Source organism: Nothobranchius furzeri, chromosome 1 (assembly GCF_043380555.1).
Source record: "Nothobranchius furzeri strain GRZ-AD chromosome 1, NfurGRZ-RIMD1, whole genome shotgun sequence".
In the NCBI taxonomy this organism is placed as follows: domain Eukaryota; kingdom Metazoa; phylum Chordata; class Actinopteri; order Cyprinodontiformes; family Nothobranchiidae; genus Nothobranchius; species Nothobranchius furzeri.
Window position 1 is genome coordinate 101,278,293 of NC_091741.1, and position 19,072 is coordinate 101,297,364.

General features: G+C 46.7%; 1 protein-coding gene across 4 annotated transcripts in view; it reads left to right on the top strand.

Annotated features, from left to right (window-relative positions):
- The window catches only part of LOC107394330 (glutamate receptor 3), a 176,476-nt gene that overhangs the window by 42,155 nt on the left and 115,249 nt on the right, over nt 1–19,072 (top strand). The window lies entirely within an intron of this gene.

Genomic DNA, 19,072 nt, shown 5'->3' on the forward strand with positions numbered 1-19,072 from the left:
CACACACACACGCTGTACATTGTAGTTTATAATTGCTGACCTGCACATATGCACCCTCCTCTCTGCTTTCTGCATGCCCCCACCTCTCTCTACGAGGCTTTAAGGCAGAATGAGAAGTGGGCTCTCTGTGTGGATCTCCAGGCCTGTTTGGCCCACAACTGAGGGCCTTAATCCTCCACACAGCCTGCAGATAATATGTGGTTAATTAGGGTCATTTTGGCTAGGACACTCATTGGATCTCCCCTGCGGACACTTGCAACCCACATGTCCTTCAGCACAACCAATGCCATTTTCCTTGTGTTTTTTTTTTCTGTCTAGCAACTGAGGCTGTCTGGGACTGAGCTGGATTCGTGTTGGAAATAGCTTGAAATACAAAAATTGAGGAGGTGTTAGAGAGATGGAGTGCTAGTGATAACAAACAGCCATGGTTTTCGAAGAAATAAAAGGGCAAGAGAGGGCAACAGAAAGGGGTAAAACAAGGAGAAGGAAACAAACACCAATTCAGTCTGGCAATTAAGGCAACAGCCGGCGCTTGTGATTTACAGCCTGTTACTTTTGTACAGACAATTCCCAGCGCGGCGCACATCCGCGTGCTGAGGCGCATGCCAAAGCACTTTTACCTCTCTCCTTACTGCCAGCGGTGTAAAACGATCCCTTATTAGTGGGAGGACATTGGCCCCAGGAGGGGATTAAAGTCGTTTATTGATGCACTTCATCCAGCACTTTGGGGGGCTTTGACACTTGGCTCATCAAGCAGACAGATGTGTCAGAGAGTCTCTACCTCTGCTTATCAGGTAGAGCAGCTCCGAGAGCAGCGTGGTCAGTGGCTGCCTACTAAACCACCAGGTGTGTGTGTGTGTGTGTGTGTGTGTGTGTGTGTGTGTGTGTGTGTGTGTGTGTGTGTGTGTGTGTGTGTGTGTGTGTGTTTGTTTTAGTTTTAGTCTCCAACTCAGAAGAAAAGTTAAACAAAAGGAGAATCAGACCGTTCAGTTCAGTGGTGTGTAACTATATTTTCTTTGTTCGACTCACTCTAGATCTGGTTATTAAAACGTGTGTGAGCAGTAAACGGCTGTTGCACATTTACATCTGTAGTTTTTGCGATCTATAAACGGCTTTTTACTCTAAAAAGTTACAACAAGCCCCGACAAAAGTAAGGGAACAAGGAAACATAAGCATGACGAGTCCACTTTTTCAGGTACATTAGAAATTCCTGTTTAAGCTCATCTCCTCTGTTAAAGTTTATTGTGCTTTTTTAACATTTGCAGAAAATTTGCATTTAACTCCTAATTAAAAATGTAACTCATTTTCTTTTAACTGTTTAAACCCTAATTCTTTCATCACTTTCAGGAAGGAAATAAATAAGCCTTGTTTCCTCAGCCTTCACACACAAAATGCATCTGGCCTCGTTTTTGCATGTTCCAAAAATGCCTTGAGTCATCTCTTTCTTTGTATTTTGTTTCTAAGGAGCTAAGCCTTATTATCAATGTATTTGAATGGTCTAAACTGATGTTTCCTCAGGCACTTTGAAAGTCTATCAGAGTGTTTATTTGGACTTTGGCTGATTCCTCTCTTACTATCACTTGGTGAACCTGAACATTATATTTTTGGACTACTTAACTTTAACCTTGACTCATTAAAAGGATCCCACACTGAAGGGACGACGCTGCCTAACACATAACACACAACTTAACAAAGAACCACATTTATCTTTTTCTAGTAACTGGCTAAAGGTTTGATCACTGGTCTGTCACAAGACAAAATGTGTTCCCACCTCTCTAATGCAGGGGTGCCCTTGTCCTGGAGGGCTGGTAAAAAGCACGTTTTGGTGGTTTCTCTGCTCCAACACACTAGAGTCAGAGGTTGAATCACCTGTGCAGCAGCTGCTTTGCAGAAGCCTGTTAATCCCCTACTGATTGAAGAAGAGTTAAAACCATCGACATACTTATACTGGACAATGGGTTTCCGTAGACTCCAATAATAAGTTTTTGTACTAAAATGGGAGGTGGCCACCACCGCCATTTTGACCGTGTCACAGGTTCCGTCAAGCCCAGACAATTCCAAAAAAGGGAAGAGAGGTGGAGCTGAGGGTGGGGCTGTAAGGCTAGTATCAACTGACGACACCCGGTCAAACTAGCTACAAGCTAACCTGAAGCTAACCCAAAGCTAATGCAGAGGTGGGAGCTAAGCTAACGGAAGTAGCAACCTAGCTACAACCGGAGTTAACTGTGCACAACACCAGAGCTTCTGAGTCAGAGATACGCCGGGCTGACCGCTGGGTAAAACCGGGTGGAACACAGAGGTCTCCGAGAGCTCCACAAGCCGGCAGCCGCACAGCAGACAAGCGCCGCTGCGATCTGAGATGCCCAGAGCTGCCGCTGGGGAGAACCGGGTGGAAAGGTTTCCATCCCAGAGCTCCACAAGCCGGCAGCCCGCGCAGCAGTCAGGAGCCGCGATCAGACAGAGATGCGCCGAGCTGCGGGGAGGGGAGAAACTGGTGGAAAACATTGGTCTCCCGAGAGCTCCACAAGCCGATAGTCAGAACTCAGCTCCAACAACATGTTATATTTCAACCCATTTTCTAAAGTGCAGCTTTATGTTAAATGCACTGGGTTTTACCCTATTACATTTAAATTTCATGGTTAAACAGTACATGTTAAAATCTAAGCTCAGCTCGGCAGTGACCTAAAATACATAAATATAATTTTACTTACCGAAATAAATGATGTGGAGACTCCTTGGGCGCTCTAATAGTGCAATTAATGCCACAGCAAGTCATTTTGTCCAACAATTGCACAAATAATATCCAAACAAGAATACACAAGTACAGAGACTCAAAATGCCGGAACAGTTTCCAAGCCAGACCGAGGCTCAACTGAGGCCTTTCCACGGAGCTAGCTCTGTGGTCACGTGGGTCGGATGCTCATTAATTATACAGAATTTTAGGCTTTTACACTTAGAAGAGTGAGAAAAAAAATCACCCCCCCTCAGAGTTGTCATGAGTGTAAACTAGATCATTTAAACAAAAAACATGTTTTGGTACCAGGCTGTAAACATGTTTATTTCTGCTGTGAAATTGGTATTTTTAACATGGGAGTCAATGAGGATTTGCTCGCTTCTGACACCAGCCCCTAGTGGATGAGGGTGGAACTGCAAATTATGGTACTTCCGGGTTTGGCCCAATTTTAGAGCCGCATTGTGGGGTCTTGGTTAAAACTAAAACTTGCTGATGCAATCATTTTTTTACTTCCTTGTAAAGGAAATGTTAACCATGCCTACTTGAAACTGTAAAGAAATGTTTTATTCATATTTCACACTTTGGATCAATAAAACTCTATAATTGTTTCTATGTTAATAATCATTAGAATACATTAAAATGGAGTGCTGACTGTTTGAAATTGGGCCTCTCAGTATTAATAAAATAAACAAAATCTGTATAATGTTCAGTAATATTTGTAAACATGACTGGAAATGACATCTTACCATCCAAACATTAAATGTACTCTAATAATGTGGAGGTAAACTAAAGGTAAGAATTGTTTTTAGGTGTATTTATTAGTTTTTATTTGACTCATTGGTCAAGGTGGGGCTCCTCCGCTTGAACACGACGATCATATCGGCCCGTAACAATAAATAAAAACAATTAGACAACAAAACGCTGCTGTTGTGTCCTCGGACAAGACACAACTCGCCTTTCCTGCTGGTGGTGGTCAGAGGGACTGGTGGCGCCTGTGTTTAGCAGGCCTCGCCTCGGCCAGTGTGCCCCAGGGCAGCTGTGGCTACATCGTAACTCATCACCATCCAACACATTCTTACACCAGAAGCATCGAAAACCAACGATGGGTGACCAAGCTTTGTTTCCCAATGAGTAGAGCCCCAACGCGTCTGGAGGCAACGAGCTGTGCCAGAGCGTGGGTTTCTGACGGCCGTGGTAAAATGGAGATTTCACCGAAGTCTGACCTTTAACCTCTTGCTATATAACGTTCCCCTCACCCCAATCCTAACCTTAACCCTCTTGCGCTGCAAAACTTTGCTCCTTGTTGTAACGTCCCTCTCACACACGGTTTACGGGAAGTTTAGAATGAGAAACAGGGTTAAGGTTAGGATGGAGGTGAGGGGATGGTAAAATAAGAAGAAGTTAGAGGTTAAATGTTGGTGAGATGTGCGTTTTACCACGGGCGTCGGAAACCGACACTCTAGCACCATGCGTGGGCCCCCGACGCGTTTGGAGCCACAACGTTTTGGAAACAAACGCTTGGTTACCCATCATCAATTCGGGTGTAAGAGTGTGTTGCACCATCAACGTGTGAATGTGTGTATGAATGGGTGAATGACTGATTGTGTTGTCAAGCGCCATGGGGGGGTTGTAGAACCCTAAGAAGGTGCTACAGATGCATGGCGCGCAGCTCCGTGAGCCTACTTCAGTTCGCTGAGCTCCAGCACCCCCTCTCCCACCCCGCTAGCTGCTAACACCATAACACTTTTACACGAAAGGAAACCCCGAATGTACTCACCAGACAAATACTTTTCAGATTGTGACATCTACTGCTTTTTTTCCCAGTCGGGTACATTTTCTCAGTTTAGACAACTTTTACCAGAAGAAACATCAATATATGATGTCTGGTTAGCGGTAGCTTGTTAAAACATCTCTGATCTCCCATCGTTTCCGTTTTCTGATTTTCGTTTCTGTCAGTTTTGGTTATCGTCTCTTTTCATCAACAGAAATGTCGGCCAGTATTCATCATAATTTAGCCTTTATTGGTGTGTATGGTTTCATTTTTGTTTCGATTTAGTCTGCGAAAATTCATTCATCACAAAAAAAATTACATTTTTGTCAATGAAATAAACACTGCCTGAAAGCAAAGGGAAATGGCTATTAACACTTTACATGATGCAGAGCCAGCAGGAGGAATGGTGTCTCCTTCTGACGGCATAGCTGCCATCTCCTCTGTTGTAGACACATTCCTTCTTCAGGTCTCTTTTGTTCACCTTTTAGCCAAAAACTGATGGATGAGTGTAGGAGACAAAAGGAAATGTGAGTGAAACGCTTCTGGCTCCACAGAAACAAAGTTTATAGAAGTCATGGATGGTTTCAAACATTAGTGTTGTACAACTTCACATATTGTGAGTTTGTTTGTTTTGTTTTATTATCTGTGCTTCATCCCAACTCTGATTTCAGAGCAGTCATTCAGTAGAGATACAAAAAGGCTCTGTGAAATAACGGCATCTTTAGGTAATTGAGCTTTTTGTATTTTATGTTAGATTTAATACCGTATGTGACATTCTGAGACAGGCCATGCACGGGCTTTAAACTCACACAGGGATAAGAAACAAAATGAGTTGAAGATGTCTGTTAGGAGGGTGGCTGTTTCTGATTTTCTAGAATTCAGCTGAATGAGGAAATTACACTCCTCCTTGAACCGTCACCTTATCGTGGTGGAGGAGTTTGAGTGCCCTAATGATCCTAGGAGCTATGTTGTCTGGGGCACTTAGTGCCCCTGGTAGGGTCTCCCATGACAAATTGGTCTTAGGTGAAGGGTGAGACAAAGAACGGTTCGAAGGATCTTTCATGGCGGTTAAAATGAAGAGTCGGAGTACCCGGCCCGGAGGGTTACCGGGGTCCCACCCTGGAGCCAGGCCTGGGGTTGGGGCCCGTGAGCGAGCGCCTGGTGGCCGGGCTTTCGCCCATGGGGCCCGGCCGGGCCCAGCCCGAACCGGATACATGGGCTCGTCCAACTGTGGACCCACCACCCGCAGGAGGAACATGAAGGGTCCGGTGCAATGCGAATCGGGTGGCAGACCAAGGCGGGAGCCTTGGCGGTCCAATCCCCGGACAAGAAAACTAGTTTTTGGGACATGGAACGTCACCTCGCTGGCGGGGAAGGAGCCGGAGCTTGTGGCAGAGGTTGAGCGGTACCGGCTAGATATAGTCGGACTCACCTCGACACATTGCATTGGCTCTGGAACCCGAGACCTGGAGAGGGGTTGGACACTCTACTTTGCTGGAGTTGCTCCGGGTGAGAGGCGGAGGGCTGGGGTTGGCTTTTTGTTAGCTCCGAGGCTCTCTGCCTGTGTGTTGGGGTTTACCCCGGGGGACAAGAGGGTAGCTTCCTTGCGCCTTCGGGTCGGGGAACGGGTCCTGACTGTTGTTTGTGCTTATGGGCCAAATATCAGTTCAGAGTACCCACCCTTTTTGGAGTCCCTGGGACGAGTGCTAGATAGTGCTCCATCAGGGGACTCCATTGTCCTGCTGGGGGACTTCAATGCTCACGTGGGCAATGACAGCTTGACCTGGAGGGGTGTGATTGGGAGGAACGGCCCACCTAATCTGAACTCGAGCGGTGTTTTGTTATTGGACTTCTGTGCAAGCCGCAGTTTGGCCATAACGAACACCATGTTCGAACATAAGGATGCCCACCGGTACACTTGGTACCAGGGCAGCCTAGGTCACAGGTCGATGATAGATTTTGTAGTCGTATCATCTGACCTGCGGCCGTATGTTTTGGACACCCGAGTGAAGAGAGGGGCGGAGCTGTCAACTGATCACCACCTGGTGGTGAGTTGGATCAGATGGCAAGGGAACATGCCGCGTAGACCTGGCAGACCCAAACGCATAGTGAGGGTCTGCTGGGAACGCCTGGCAGAAGAACCTGTCAAGACGGTCTTCAACTCCCACCTCCGGCAGAGCTTTGACCACGTCCCGAGAGCAGTGGGGGACATTGAGTCCGAGTGGGCCTTGTTCCACTCTGCGATTGTCGAGGCGGCTGTTGCTAGCTGTGGCCGTAAGGTGGCCGGTGCCAGTCGTGGTGGCAACCCCCGTACCCGCTGGTGGACACCAGAGGTTCGGGGAGCCGTCAGGCTGAAGAAGGAGGCCTACAGGGCGTGGCTGGTCTGTGGGTCTCCGGAGGCAGCAGACAGGTACCGGATAGCCAAGCGGGGTGCAGCAGTGGCAGTTGCCGAGGCAAAATCTCGGGCGTGGGAGGAGTTTGGTGAGGCCATGGAGAAAGACTATCGATCGGCTCCAAAGAGGTTCTGGCAAACTGTCCGGCGCCTCAGGAGAGGAAGGCAGCAACTCGCTCACACTGTTTACAGTGGGGATGGGGAGCTGCTGACGTCAACTGAGGCTATAGTCGGACGGTGGAAGGAATACTTTGAGGAGCTCCTCAATCCCACCAATGCGCATTCCGAGGAGGAACCAGAGCTGGGAGGCCTGGGGATGGACTGTCCGATCTCGGGGGCAGAAGTTGCTGAGGTAGTCAAACAACTACACAGCGGCGGAGCCCCGGGGGCGGATGAGGTTCGTCCTGGGTATCTCAAGGCTATGGATGTTGTAGGGCTGTCATGGTTGACACGTCTCTACAACATTGCGTGGTCATCGGGGGCAGTTCCTAGGGAGTGGCAGACCGGGGTGGTGGTCCCCATCTTTAAGAAGGGTGACCTGAGGGTGTGTTCCAACTATAGGGGGATCACACTCCTCAGCCTCCCTGGAAAGGTCTACGCCAAGGTACTGGAGAGGAGGGTCCGATCGATAGTTGAATCTCAGATAGAGGAGGAGCAATGTGGTTTTCGTCCTGGCCGTGGAACTGTGGACCAGCTCTATACCCTTGCAAGGGTGATGGAGGGGGCATGGGAGTTTGCCCAACCAATCCACATGTGTTTTGTGGATTTGGAGAAGGCTTATGACCGTGTCCCCAGGGGCACCCTGTGGGGGACGCTCCAGGAGTATGGGGTGGGTGGCTTTCTGTTAAGGGCCATTCAGTCCCTTTACCAGAGGAGCGTGAGTTTGGTCCGCATAGCCGGTAGTAAGTCGGACCTGTTCCCAGTGAGGGTTGGACTCCGCCAGGGCTGCCCTTTGTCACCGGTTCTGTTCATCACTTTTATGGACAGAATTTCTAGACGCAGCCGTGGTGTGGAGTGTGTCGAGTTTGGTGGCAGGAGAATCTCGTCTCTGCTTTTTGCGGATGATGTGGTCCTCCTAGCTTCATCCAGCTCTGACCTTCAGCTCTTGCTGGGTAGGTTCGCGGCCGAATGTGAAGCGGCTGGGATGAGGATCAGCACCTCCAAATCTGAGACCATGGTTCTCGACCGGAAAAGGGTGGCTTGCCACCTCCGGGTCGGGGGAGAGGTCCTACCTCAAGTGGAGGAGTTTAAGTATCTCGGGGTCTTGTTCACGAGTGAGGGTAGGAGGGATCGGGAGATCGACAGGCGGATTGGTTCGGCGTCTGCAGTGATGCGGACGCTAAGCCGATCTGTCGTGGGGAAGAGGGAGCTGAGCCAGAAAGCCAGGCTCTCGATTTACCGGTCGATCTACGTCCCAATCCTCACCTATGGTCATGAGCTTTGGGTAATGACCGAAAGAACGAGATCGCGGATACAAGCGGCCGAAATGAGTTTCCTCCGTAGGGTGGCCGGGCTCAGCCTTAGAGATAGGGTGAGGAGCTCGGACATTCGGGAGGGACTCGGAGTAGAACCGCTGCTCCTCCGGATCGAAAGGAGCCAGTTGAGGTGGTTTGGGCATCTGGTCAGGATGCCTCCTGGACGCCTCCCCGGGGAGGTGTTTCGGGCATGTCCTGCCGGCAGAAGGCCCCCGGGTCGACCCAGGACACGTTGGAGAGGTTACATCTCCAATCTGGTCCGGGAACGCCTTGGGGTCCTGCCGGAGGAGCTGGTGGACAAGGCCGGGGAGAGGACGGCCTGGAGCTCCCTAGTTGGGATGCTGCCCCCGCGACCCGGACCCGGATAAGCGGAGGAAGACGAGACGAGAGACGACGAGGAAATTACAAATGACCTTCTGCCTGGAAAAGCAAAACAAACCTCTCTTTTTGACACGTGTTTTTATTTATTTTATTATTTACTTTTGAGTGCCTTTTTACCTTTTTAGTTTGTGCTCGATAAAAGATTTGATCATTCACAAGACTGGAAGCAACTTTGCAATTATTCCCTGAACTCTTCTATTAGAGGGAGAAAAACACAGCCGAGTCTTACTGAGAGGTTTTATTCAGTCAATAGAAGAGATTAATTACAGCCACACTATTCATTTGGCTCCGTTATTGGACGGGCAAAAAAATGCTTTTAGGCCTCTGTGCTGTGCTTTCAGTCAGAGTGATGCTCAATCCGCCTCAGTCTCAGATGTATTGGAGGGAAATGAAGGTAAATTTGTACCCTGAATGCCAATATCAGACGGCTGTTAGAAAGCAGACGTAAAGATGACGGAGCTGCAGTTGAAGCAAATGGAGCCTTCGTAGGTCGTGTTAACACCACCTTTATGAGCGGCTACTCCCCTCTTATCTGCAGTAATATATTGACAGCCTACCCTGTGTGTGTGTGTGTGTGTGTGTGTGTGTGTGTGTGTGTGTGTGTGTGTGTGTGTGAGGGAGATGGAAGATCCAAACAACCATCAATCTCTTTTGATTCATCCCTAAACATTACATATGAATAACCAGGAGGAACGCTCCTCCTCCTCCTCCTCTTCCTCGCTCCTACCTGCTCTTACTGCTGCCATGGGGAGTATTATCATTTTAGTGCTCTCTTTCAGTTTGCCTCGTCGCATTCGCCCCGTTAAAAAACGGCAGCGATTCGGGGTGATGGGGTGAAGGGAGATGGATCCTGCCCTTTCTGTTTTGGCGGTCAGGTATGGGCAGATAATTGCCAGGTCTGTGCAGCAGAGACAGATGATTACAGGCTTTATTGTCTCTCCCAGGCACAATCAACCCTGATTCAGCAATCTCACCTCTTCTTGATTTATGAGTCACTCTCCCTTCTTTCTCCCCTCCCCACCTTCCCATATTTCTCACATCCTTCTTCTTTATGTGCTTTTAGCTTTCTCTTATGTCTCCTCCTCCTGAGCGTATATCTTTGTGCTTGCTGTGATTGTTGTCAAACAGCAGTCACCGCCTGACCGCCCTCAAAACGCAGCCAAAGGTGTTAAGGAAAAGATGAGCTGGAAAAAAGTAAAACACAACAACAGCTCAACAAGGGGTCAGGAAATGGGCTGTTTGTGTGACGCTGGAAAGCAAATTAGAATTTTCAGGTTCGGCTAACACAAACGCCGATGCTGCGGGGCTCTTAGTCATTTTCAGCGCAACTAGTTCTGTGTTTCTAACAGAGGTGCACGGAAGCAGACTGACATTTTACTCAGTGGTGGTTGATTTAGATGCCTGGAGAGACAATTGTCTCTGGAAATGTTAGCAGCTATTTCACGAGGCCAGTGTTGATTCCACACTGGCTTTTCATCCTACCAGTCCCACAAAAAGGAAGAAAATGTCACAAACGTGCCGGTGAGCGATGCAGGGATGTGGATCCACACACGGGTGAAGAAGCAGGCAGGTAGGCAGACAGGAACATTTAAAACACGGATTTATTCAGGGACACGTAGGACAACGAAACAATGAACCAACCAGACAAAATGGACTAACAGGGTTTAAATACAGGAGGAGCTGGGACCTTGGGTGATTGGGAGACGAGAGGCAGGTGGGAGCAATTAACATGAACACAGGACTGAACAGAATAGGGAGACAGGACAGGGTGTGACAGTGCCGGAGGACACGTCTTTGACTTCTGGCCTGGAGGCGGCGGCGACAACCTAAGGGCTGGAGGCGGCGGCGACGACCTCTGGGCTGGAGGCGGCGTCATCGGCCCCCAGGCTGGAGGCGGCGTCGTCGACCTCTGGGCTGGAGGTGTCGTCGGCGACCGCTGGGCTGGAGACGGCGGCGTCGACCGCTGGGCTAGAGACCGCGTCGACCACTGGACTGGATGACGACGTCGACCACTGGACTGGAGACGGCGGAGACGTTGGACTGGAGGGGACGGCGACCTCTGGACTGGAGGGGACGGTGACCTCTGGACTGGAGGGAAAGTCGACCTCTGGACTGGAGGGAACGTCGACCTCTGGACTGGAGGGAACATCGACCTCTGGACTGGAGGGAACGTCGACCTCTGAACTGGAGGGAACGTCGACCTCTGGACTGGAGGGAACGTCGACCTCTGGACTGGAGGGAGCGTTGACCTCTGGACATGGGGGAGCGTCGACCTCTGGACACGACAGAGTGTCGACCTCTGGACACGAAGGAACGTCGACCTCTGGACACGAAGGAACGTCGACCTCTGGATACGAAGGAACGTCGACCTCTGGACTGGAAAGAGCGTCGACCTCTGGACTGGAAAGAGCGTCGACCTCTGGACTGGAGAGAGCGTCGACCTCTGGACTGGAGAGAGCGTCGACCTCAGGACTGGGGGCGTCGACCTCTGGACTGGAGAGAGCGTCGACTCCTGGACTGGAGAGAGCGTCAACCTCTGGACTGGAAGGGGCGTCGACCTCAGGACTGGGGGCGTCGACCTCCATCGACTTCTGGTCCGGAGGCGTCGACTTCAGGTCCGGGGGCGTCGACTTCTGGTCCGGTGGCGTCGACTTCTAGACCGTTGACTTCCGGACCGTCGGCTTCTGGACTGTCGACTTCTGGTCCGGGGGCGTCGACTTCTGGTCTGGGGGCGTCGACTTCTGGACCGTCGACTTCCGGACCGTTGGCTTCTGGACTGTCGGCTTCTGGACCGTCGGTTTCTGGAGTGGAGGAGGAGCTGCTGCAGAGCTCTGCTGGGTGGACTGCGGGCTCAATCCTTTGGCCAAGAGATGAGGGATCTGCTGACTGGACCGGAACCTTCTCCTGGTGATTCGGGGAGGATAGGGTGTCCAGCTGGAACTCCTGGACGCTGATGAGTTGACGGATCCGGCCAAGTTCCGCCTGTAGGCCGACGAGCTCTGTCAGCTGGGCTGTAGGTGTGGTCCCTCCGCCTGCAGATGACGGAGGCGCTGATTGGACTGGAGACGGGACTGCTGGTCTGCCTGGGGGCGGGTCCAAGCTGGCACGGCGAGCTTGCGGTTCCGTCCCGGTACCAGGGGTGACGGTGGAGCCCGGCATCCTTCCCAATGCCATGGGCCAGCTCTGGGGGAGCACACAGCCAGTCAGGTGCCCACGTAGCAGGAGCGGACTAGCTGCGTCTCCTGGTCCAACCCTACATCTAGCTCCGGGAGGGCGGAGGGGATCGTTGCAGCCGGGGTTCGGCGACGGCGTCTGCGGCGAGACGAGACCAGAGGAGGAGAAGCCGGCCGGTGATCTGCGGTGAAAAACTGGAGCAAACACTCCCAAGGAAGAACCTCCCCGCTGGATCCTTTACTGGGTTGGTTCATTCTGTCACAAACGTGCCGGTGAGCGAAGTGGAGATGTGGATCCACACGTGGGTGAAGAAGCAGGCAGGTAGGCAGGCAGGAACGTTTAAAAGACGGATTTATTCAGGGACACGTAGGACAATGAAACAATGAACCAACCAGACAAAATGGACTAACAGGGTTTAAATACAGGAGGAGCTGGGACCTTGGGTGATTGGGAGACGAGAGGCAGGAGGGAGCAATTAACATGAACACAGGACTGAACAGAATGGGGAGACAGGACAGGGTGTGACAGAAAACATCAAGACTTCTCATTTCTGAGAAATAAATGTCCTAACTGCAACTGTTGAGACTATTGGGCCATTCCCATCTGTACCGGGTCGGCCCGGGCCGGGTAGCGTAGGTTGTTTACATTTCTGGGTGGCCTGGTATTTTTCCGGGCCAACCAAGGCTCATTCTCAGCCCTCTTCTCGAGGGGGTCTGCTTCAGGCCGACCAGGGCCAACACACCCACTGCTGACAGCAAATTCACACCTTCCATTAGAGCAGGCCTCTGATTGGTGGGTAGAATCAGCCCACATGGGCTTAAGGCAAGGATGTGTGGAATCAACCGGGCCAGGCTGGGGCCGACTGGGGCTACCCGGCCCGGGCCGACCCGGTACAGATGGGAATGGCCCATAACTTTACTCAACAGAATTACGTATCGGTAAACAACCCTTTCCTTTAGGACGTAACTTACTATAAAGTGGAGTTTCCACTCGTCAGTAGAAAAAGTACTTAAATGTTTTTTATCACATCAAAATAACTTTAGTTAACAGAATCCTCAATGTTGTATTCTAAAGCTTTAAAAGAAATGCTTCACATTTTACTCAAAGCCCATGCTGTTTCCTTTTATTCATTAAAACACAACACAAAACATATTTTTGTTATTTGTTGGCAGCATTTGTTCCTTTGAACAGCAGAGGTAACTAGCTTTTTGTGGTCATTTAGTACAAATCATTTATTTACACACATGAAAATGGAAACTTTTGTCTTTCTTCTGCTGCTGAAATGATGCTGGCTCATTTCCTTTGATGGTATAAACTATTTTATTTGTTTAGGAGTTTGGGTCAATCACTATTCTAAAAAGATTACTCTCCCACATCATTCTGCAGAAAACTTTGAACTTGGTGGTAAACTTGTCATTTCTTTTCCAATTTATTAATTGTGTTTTTTTTTCATAGCTTTTGTGATTATTTCACTAGCATCAAGGTTGAAATTGCAAACTTGCTCATTTTTACAGCCCTAAAAACATTCAACATAAAGACCAGGACATTGTTTTTGGCTCCCAGGTGACATTTGCATATTCCAATCAAAAAATGCAGCTTCCTCAACTATCAGCAATTTTGTTATTAAAAAGTGTAAACAAAAGTCGGTTTTGGTCAAACTGTGACCTCCAGGCCTGAAGAATAAGTTGGAAACATCCCAAAACTGTAATTTCTTCAGTTAGCACTTCTCTAAGTAAATGAGCTGTCAAATACCAGGATTTATTTGAGAAATCCATTTGTTAAAAAGTGGGAAATAATCTGTCAGTATTATTAAAATGCTCATGTCAGCTGTTACTTGATAATCCAGCATGTATCTCAATGTTATACAGTATTCATATTAATGATGTTGTTCTTTGTTTTAAATCCCACCCATGAACATGTTTAAATAGTATAAATATATTCATAGAAACCACCGTGCTACACAAAAACGTTTTATTTAACAATATTACAAGAATAATTTTAAAAACTTGAGTCACAATATTAAAATATGTAATATCAGGATAATGAGAAGAGAAGTGATGGGTTTTTGCTTGGCTGCTAGAACATTAGATCTGTAGGAGAGATCAGCTGTCAGTGGCTCTTCACTGGAATAAACAGGCCGGACCAGACTGCGGCTCACCAGTGAAGAGGTTCATGGTGCTGCTGTGGACCCAGCAGTTGGATTATGCTGTCTCAGAAGGACACACTGGCTCAGCTCTGGGACAGCATCAGACGTGTTTGTTCTGTCTAGAAACATGAAAGTGAATTTCACACACACACACACACACACACACACACACACACACACACACACACACACACACACACACACACACACACACACACACGCATGGCAGTTCGCTAACAATCTGTGCATTTGTGTTCATGGACGCAGGTGTCTTTGGGGGCTGCTGTGTCATGATCCTTGCACCTTTTTAGCAGAGGCTTACAGTTGTGCTTTGTCATAAAGTAGTTGCAAGTGGTGCCTGTGATTCCTTCATGCTACTTTTTTTTCTTCTTGCAGTCAACGTTATTATTTAGGTCACCAAGCAGGACTGGAAGAACGAATGAGTGATTTTCTTTTCTTGAGTCAGAAAAGGGTAGAATGCCTTCCCCAGGTCAGGGATGAGGTTCTGCCTAAAGAATGGGTGTTGTTCATGAGTGAGGGAAAGATGGCGCGTGATATAGATAGGCGGATTGGTGCTGCATCTGCAGTGATGCAGGTGTTATAGTGGGCTGTTGTGGTGAAGAGAGAGCTGAGCCAGAAGGCAAAGCTCTAGATTTACAGGTCGATCTACGTTCCCTCACCTATGGTCACAGGCTTTAGGTAGTGACCAGAAGCATGACATCATGGAAGCGGCCAAATTGAATTTTCTCTGCAGGGTGGCTAGGGTGACAACCTCACCTGGGAGGGGCTCAGAGTAGATCTGCTGCTCCTCCACATCGAGAAGAGCCAGTTGAGGTGGCTCGGGCATCTGGTCAGGATGCCTCCTGCACACCTCCCTGGTGAGGTATTCCAGGCACCTCCAACTGGGAGGAGACCTAAAGGAAGACCCAGGACACGCTGGAGGGACTAGCTACCTATAGAAACTATCTAATAAAATTGAGGTAACAATTTGCATTAATTCCTCTAGGGTAATTCATACCCCATATATGTTTGTAAATAGTACCTAATATTCAAAGTTAAGAAATACCTAACTGAGTTGAGTCAAATCTAACTGAGTCTTATGTGTAAATATTACCCAATATTCTAACTAGAACATAATAACAACAACAACAACAACAACAGCAACAACAGTAATAATAATAATAATAATAATAATAACAATAATAATAATAATAATAATAAATTAGGCTGGGATCAATCCTGTAACCATCTGCTTATTGAACCACCTGCTCTACCTTCAGAGCTATACTGCTGCACAATTCCACACCAGTATAAATAACAATTCATTCATCCAAAAGCAAATGTAGCATATCTCTGTTTTACAAAAGTTGAACTTAACTTGCATTTGTGGTGGTGAGGGGGGGCAATGTAAGCATGTGAAGAGGGTCAAATGTGTGTGTCTCACGCTCAGTGCATGAGAGTTGGCAGCCCTGGTAACTACTTGAATTGTAAAGCCAGTACAGCACACAACTGTAAACAGATACTCTGGCGGCATGTACAATTGTTCAGTTTGTTAATTAAATAACGTTGGTATTCCAGCAGTGCTGAACTAATGTTTTTGGGTAGGTGCTGTTCATATTTGTATTTGTTAATTAAATAAAATCTGTGCTGAAATAATATGTTAAGGTAAGTTCTACTCACTTAAATTGGGTTCTATTTGTTAATTAGCTAAAATAGGTAGAATTAACTCATTTTCCTTTATTTCTGTTTTTAACCTGTTTAACCCTAATGCCCCCCAATTGGGGACCTTTCATGTCCCAAATATCTATAACTATTTACATTCTCCAAACACAACTAAAACTACAGTCAAACTGTTTAGAAGGCCATTTTAAATTGTACTAAATTAATATACAATGATATTTTAACCTTATTTTAGAAGAGCATCTGGCCTTTTGTACGTTCTTGATGTATTTGTCTTCTAATTCCATTTTGGGCTCTTTTCGGCTGAATTTTCTGAATTTGGTTGTACAATTGGGCGCTAGGGGGTGCTAAAAGCAAGCCAACATTGCTCTTTAAGGACTTTTTACTCACAATGCTACTTGGATCCATTCACTTCCTGTGTTTTATGCTAAGCTAAAGCTAAAGGAGCACAGCCAGGTCAGGAGAAAGTCTGTGCAGCTTACAAATTGTTTTTTTTCTCGTATATCTTAACTTTGGGAAAGGGGTGGAATATCCCTTTAATGGTCCCGTGAAATGTAGGAAGGTTATGGCACATTCAAAGCATCTCATTTCGGACATTGCTTGTCTATGGGAAATTTGTGTGTTCAGATGATAATTTATATTACTGGGCAATCGAGCATTTGTCCATGCTGCCCCCCAGCTGTGGAATGCACTGCATAAGACATGCTCCCTCTTTGGTGGTTATTTTCAAATTATTAATAATAATCTTTTTTTTTTTTTTTTTTTTTACACAAGGTCGACTGTGCTTCACACAAAGCCAGCTTCCTGTTATTCAGTAAAGTTTGTGTGAAATGTGCTACACAAATGAAACTGTACGGTATATTTTAGTTAGAAATGGTTTGGTCATGTGTTTCATTAATTATTTTTTTTTTTTAATTTAGATCGAAGGGGGATGTCATCTTGATTGGTAAACATACCGTTTAATGCTTCTGGTGTACATATGGATTTTACTCTGGATTATAACCTCATAATGGGAGAAGTGTTTACACTTCCAGTTGTTCTGACCTTGATCTACTGGGAAACTGTGATGATCATGCCTTTTGTTTTTACTGGGTTATTTTTTCATGTGCCAGCCCTGTTAAAATGCTTGTTCCTCTGCGGTTGATCTAGTGTAGCGGGGTGGTTAGGGTGGATTGTGGCTTTTGTATTGTGTTTAAAATAATAACAAAAAGTCCTTGTTCAAAGAAAGAGTTCTAAAACTGATTTAAAGAACTGGCGACCCCTAATGTTGTTGGGGTCGATACCAAAATCCTGATCAGCCAATCAGACACACTTTAATAGAGTTAGAGCAAACGTGTGCATTACTGGGACACAAGTTGACAGACAGCTTGGCCTTAATTAGAGACAGTTACCTGTTTTGAGACTCACTTGGCATTGTGACAATAGACCTTCAAAAGGCTTTGACAGCGAGAGTCACAGTTATTTGGAAATAGTACTTAGCCACATCATTTTGGAGAGAAGAGGCACCTTACCTCGATTATGATAAAGTCAGACAGAGTTTCTCTCATTCTCCCATCTTATTTATCATGGCTGCTTAACCATTGGCATGTGCTCTTAGACAGAATATGTCTGATCCTTCCAGGAAGTCAGGGTGAAGACGTTTTCCATTTATAGTGCATCAGAAAACAGATGGCAAAAACGCACCACTAAAAATAAAAATATCACCTGCTTCCACTGGTGTGTGTGTGTGAGTTTGTTTTTAATGGAGGAAAAAAAGGGAAACAGAGATGAAATATGATGCAGCAGATCCAATTTAACTCACCCCTTCTGTGAGCTGTCAGAGGGTAGTAACTCTTTTTACTTTTTCAGAAGAAACAATTGGAGTAATTTGACTGCATTTTTATTTTTATTTATTTGGAGTAATATTATTACGAAGTACCTCTACCCTTACTTGAGTACGTTCTCTAGTTACTTCACTGAATGACGATCCAGCCTGTTCTAACCAGAACTGCAGCAGACACACATTTACAGTCTGGTTTAAAGCTGGTGGCCATGCTGAAGGTGACTCTACAGTAAACTCGGTGGAACCCTGAGCTGTTCCAACACGTGCCCTTTTGGAAGGACTGGTTTCTAAAGATTTGTCGTGAATAAGAGTAATTTGGAAACAGTTATTTATTTATTTGCCTTCATTAGTTATTTCGTTATTTATTTATTTAGACTCATTTTCTATTTTGTTCTTTAAACCACCAGAATTTGCTGATATTTTTGTTTTTTTTGTTTAACTAATTAAATAATGTAAACAAAACTTGATGAGCCATCATCAACAATACTTTTTTACCATTACTGGAGTCTTTTGAGATTGATACTATTTACTCCTACTTGAGTAAAACTATAGTAAAGTAATGTTCTTACTAGAATACAATTTTGGTCTGCTATAGCCCATCCCCATGGGGCGTGTCCAGGAAGTGGCCTGGACAGAGTTGGGATATACAGTCGCGGACCATTTCGCTGCCGTGAGCCATCAGTGAGAGCAGGGCAGGGGGTAAAAGTTGTGTGCGGCGTGTTTCACTTTTAAGATAAAATTACATTACGCTTTTTGCCATGTGAGCAATTTGCTAATGTTAGCGGTTAGCTTCTGTTGATCGAGACGTTCTCTGCTGATTCTGGACGCTAAAACAAACATCAGCCTTTCCTGCTGTGAGTCAATATGGCTGAGTCCAATTCACAGTGTGACATAGAGTGGTCAGGCTTTTCAAATGGTTTCACCATCTATTTTCTATCAGAAGCTAATGCAGGGGACAGGTGTTGGAGACTATTTTCATGTTCAGCCTGCATGAAAACAGATTATAATCAGAAATAATCATTAGAAAAATTTTTTTCATTGATCCACACCTTTAAATCCAGGTGGTAACTTTTTCTTTGGCACATCAGTGTATTTAATCATACATTGTGCCTACCTTTGCTCTCAAAGGTTTAAAATAGTGTGATTTAGAACCTTTAAGAATCCCAAAGAGAAACCACCGAGTTGTATTAGAAAAAAGCTGCCATTTAGGTAAAGAGGAGTCCTAGCATATCAACCTCATCTGCTTCAAAGAATCATAACGTGTATTAGAGTGGTCAGGAATGACCCTGTACACCTGTTTCTGTTACAGAGGTGCCCCCTTGACTGAAGACACTCCATTGTTAATCACTACATCTAGTTGAGGGGGAGCAGTTAAATTGACATTAGGTGAAAAGCAGTCCTCAGAGGTCAGTTCAGTCATATTTGATCAGAAGATGCAGAGCTAAAACCTTCTAATGTAGCATGATTTTGTGAGGGGTGGGGGGTGGTGAAGGGATT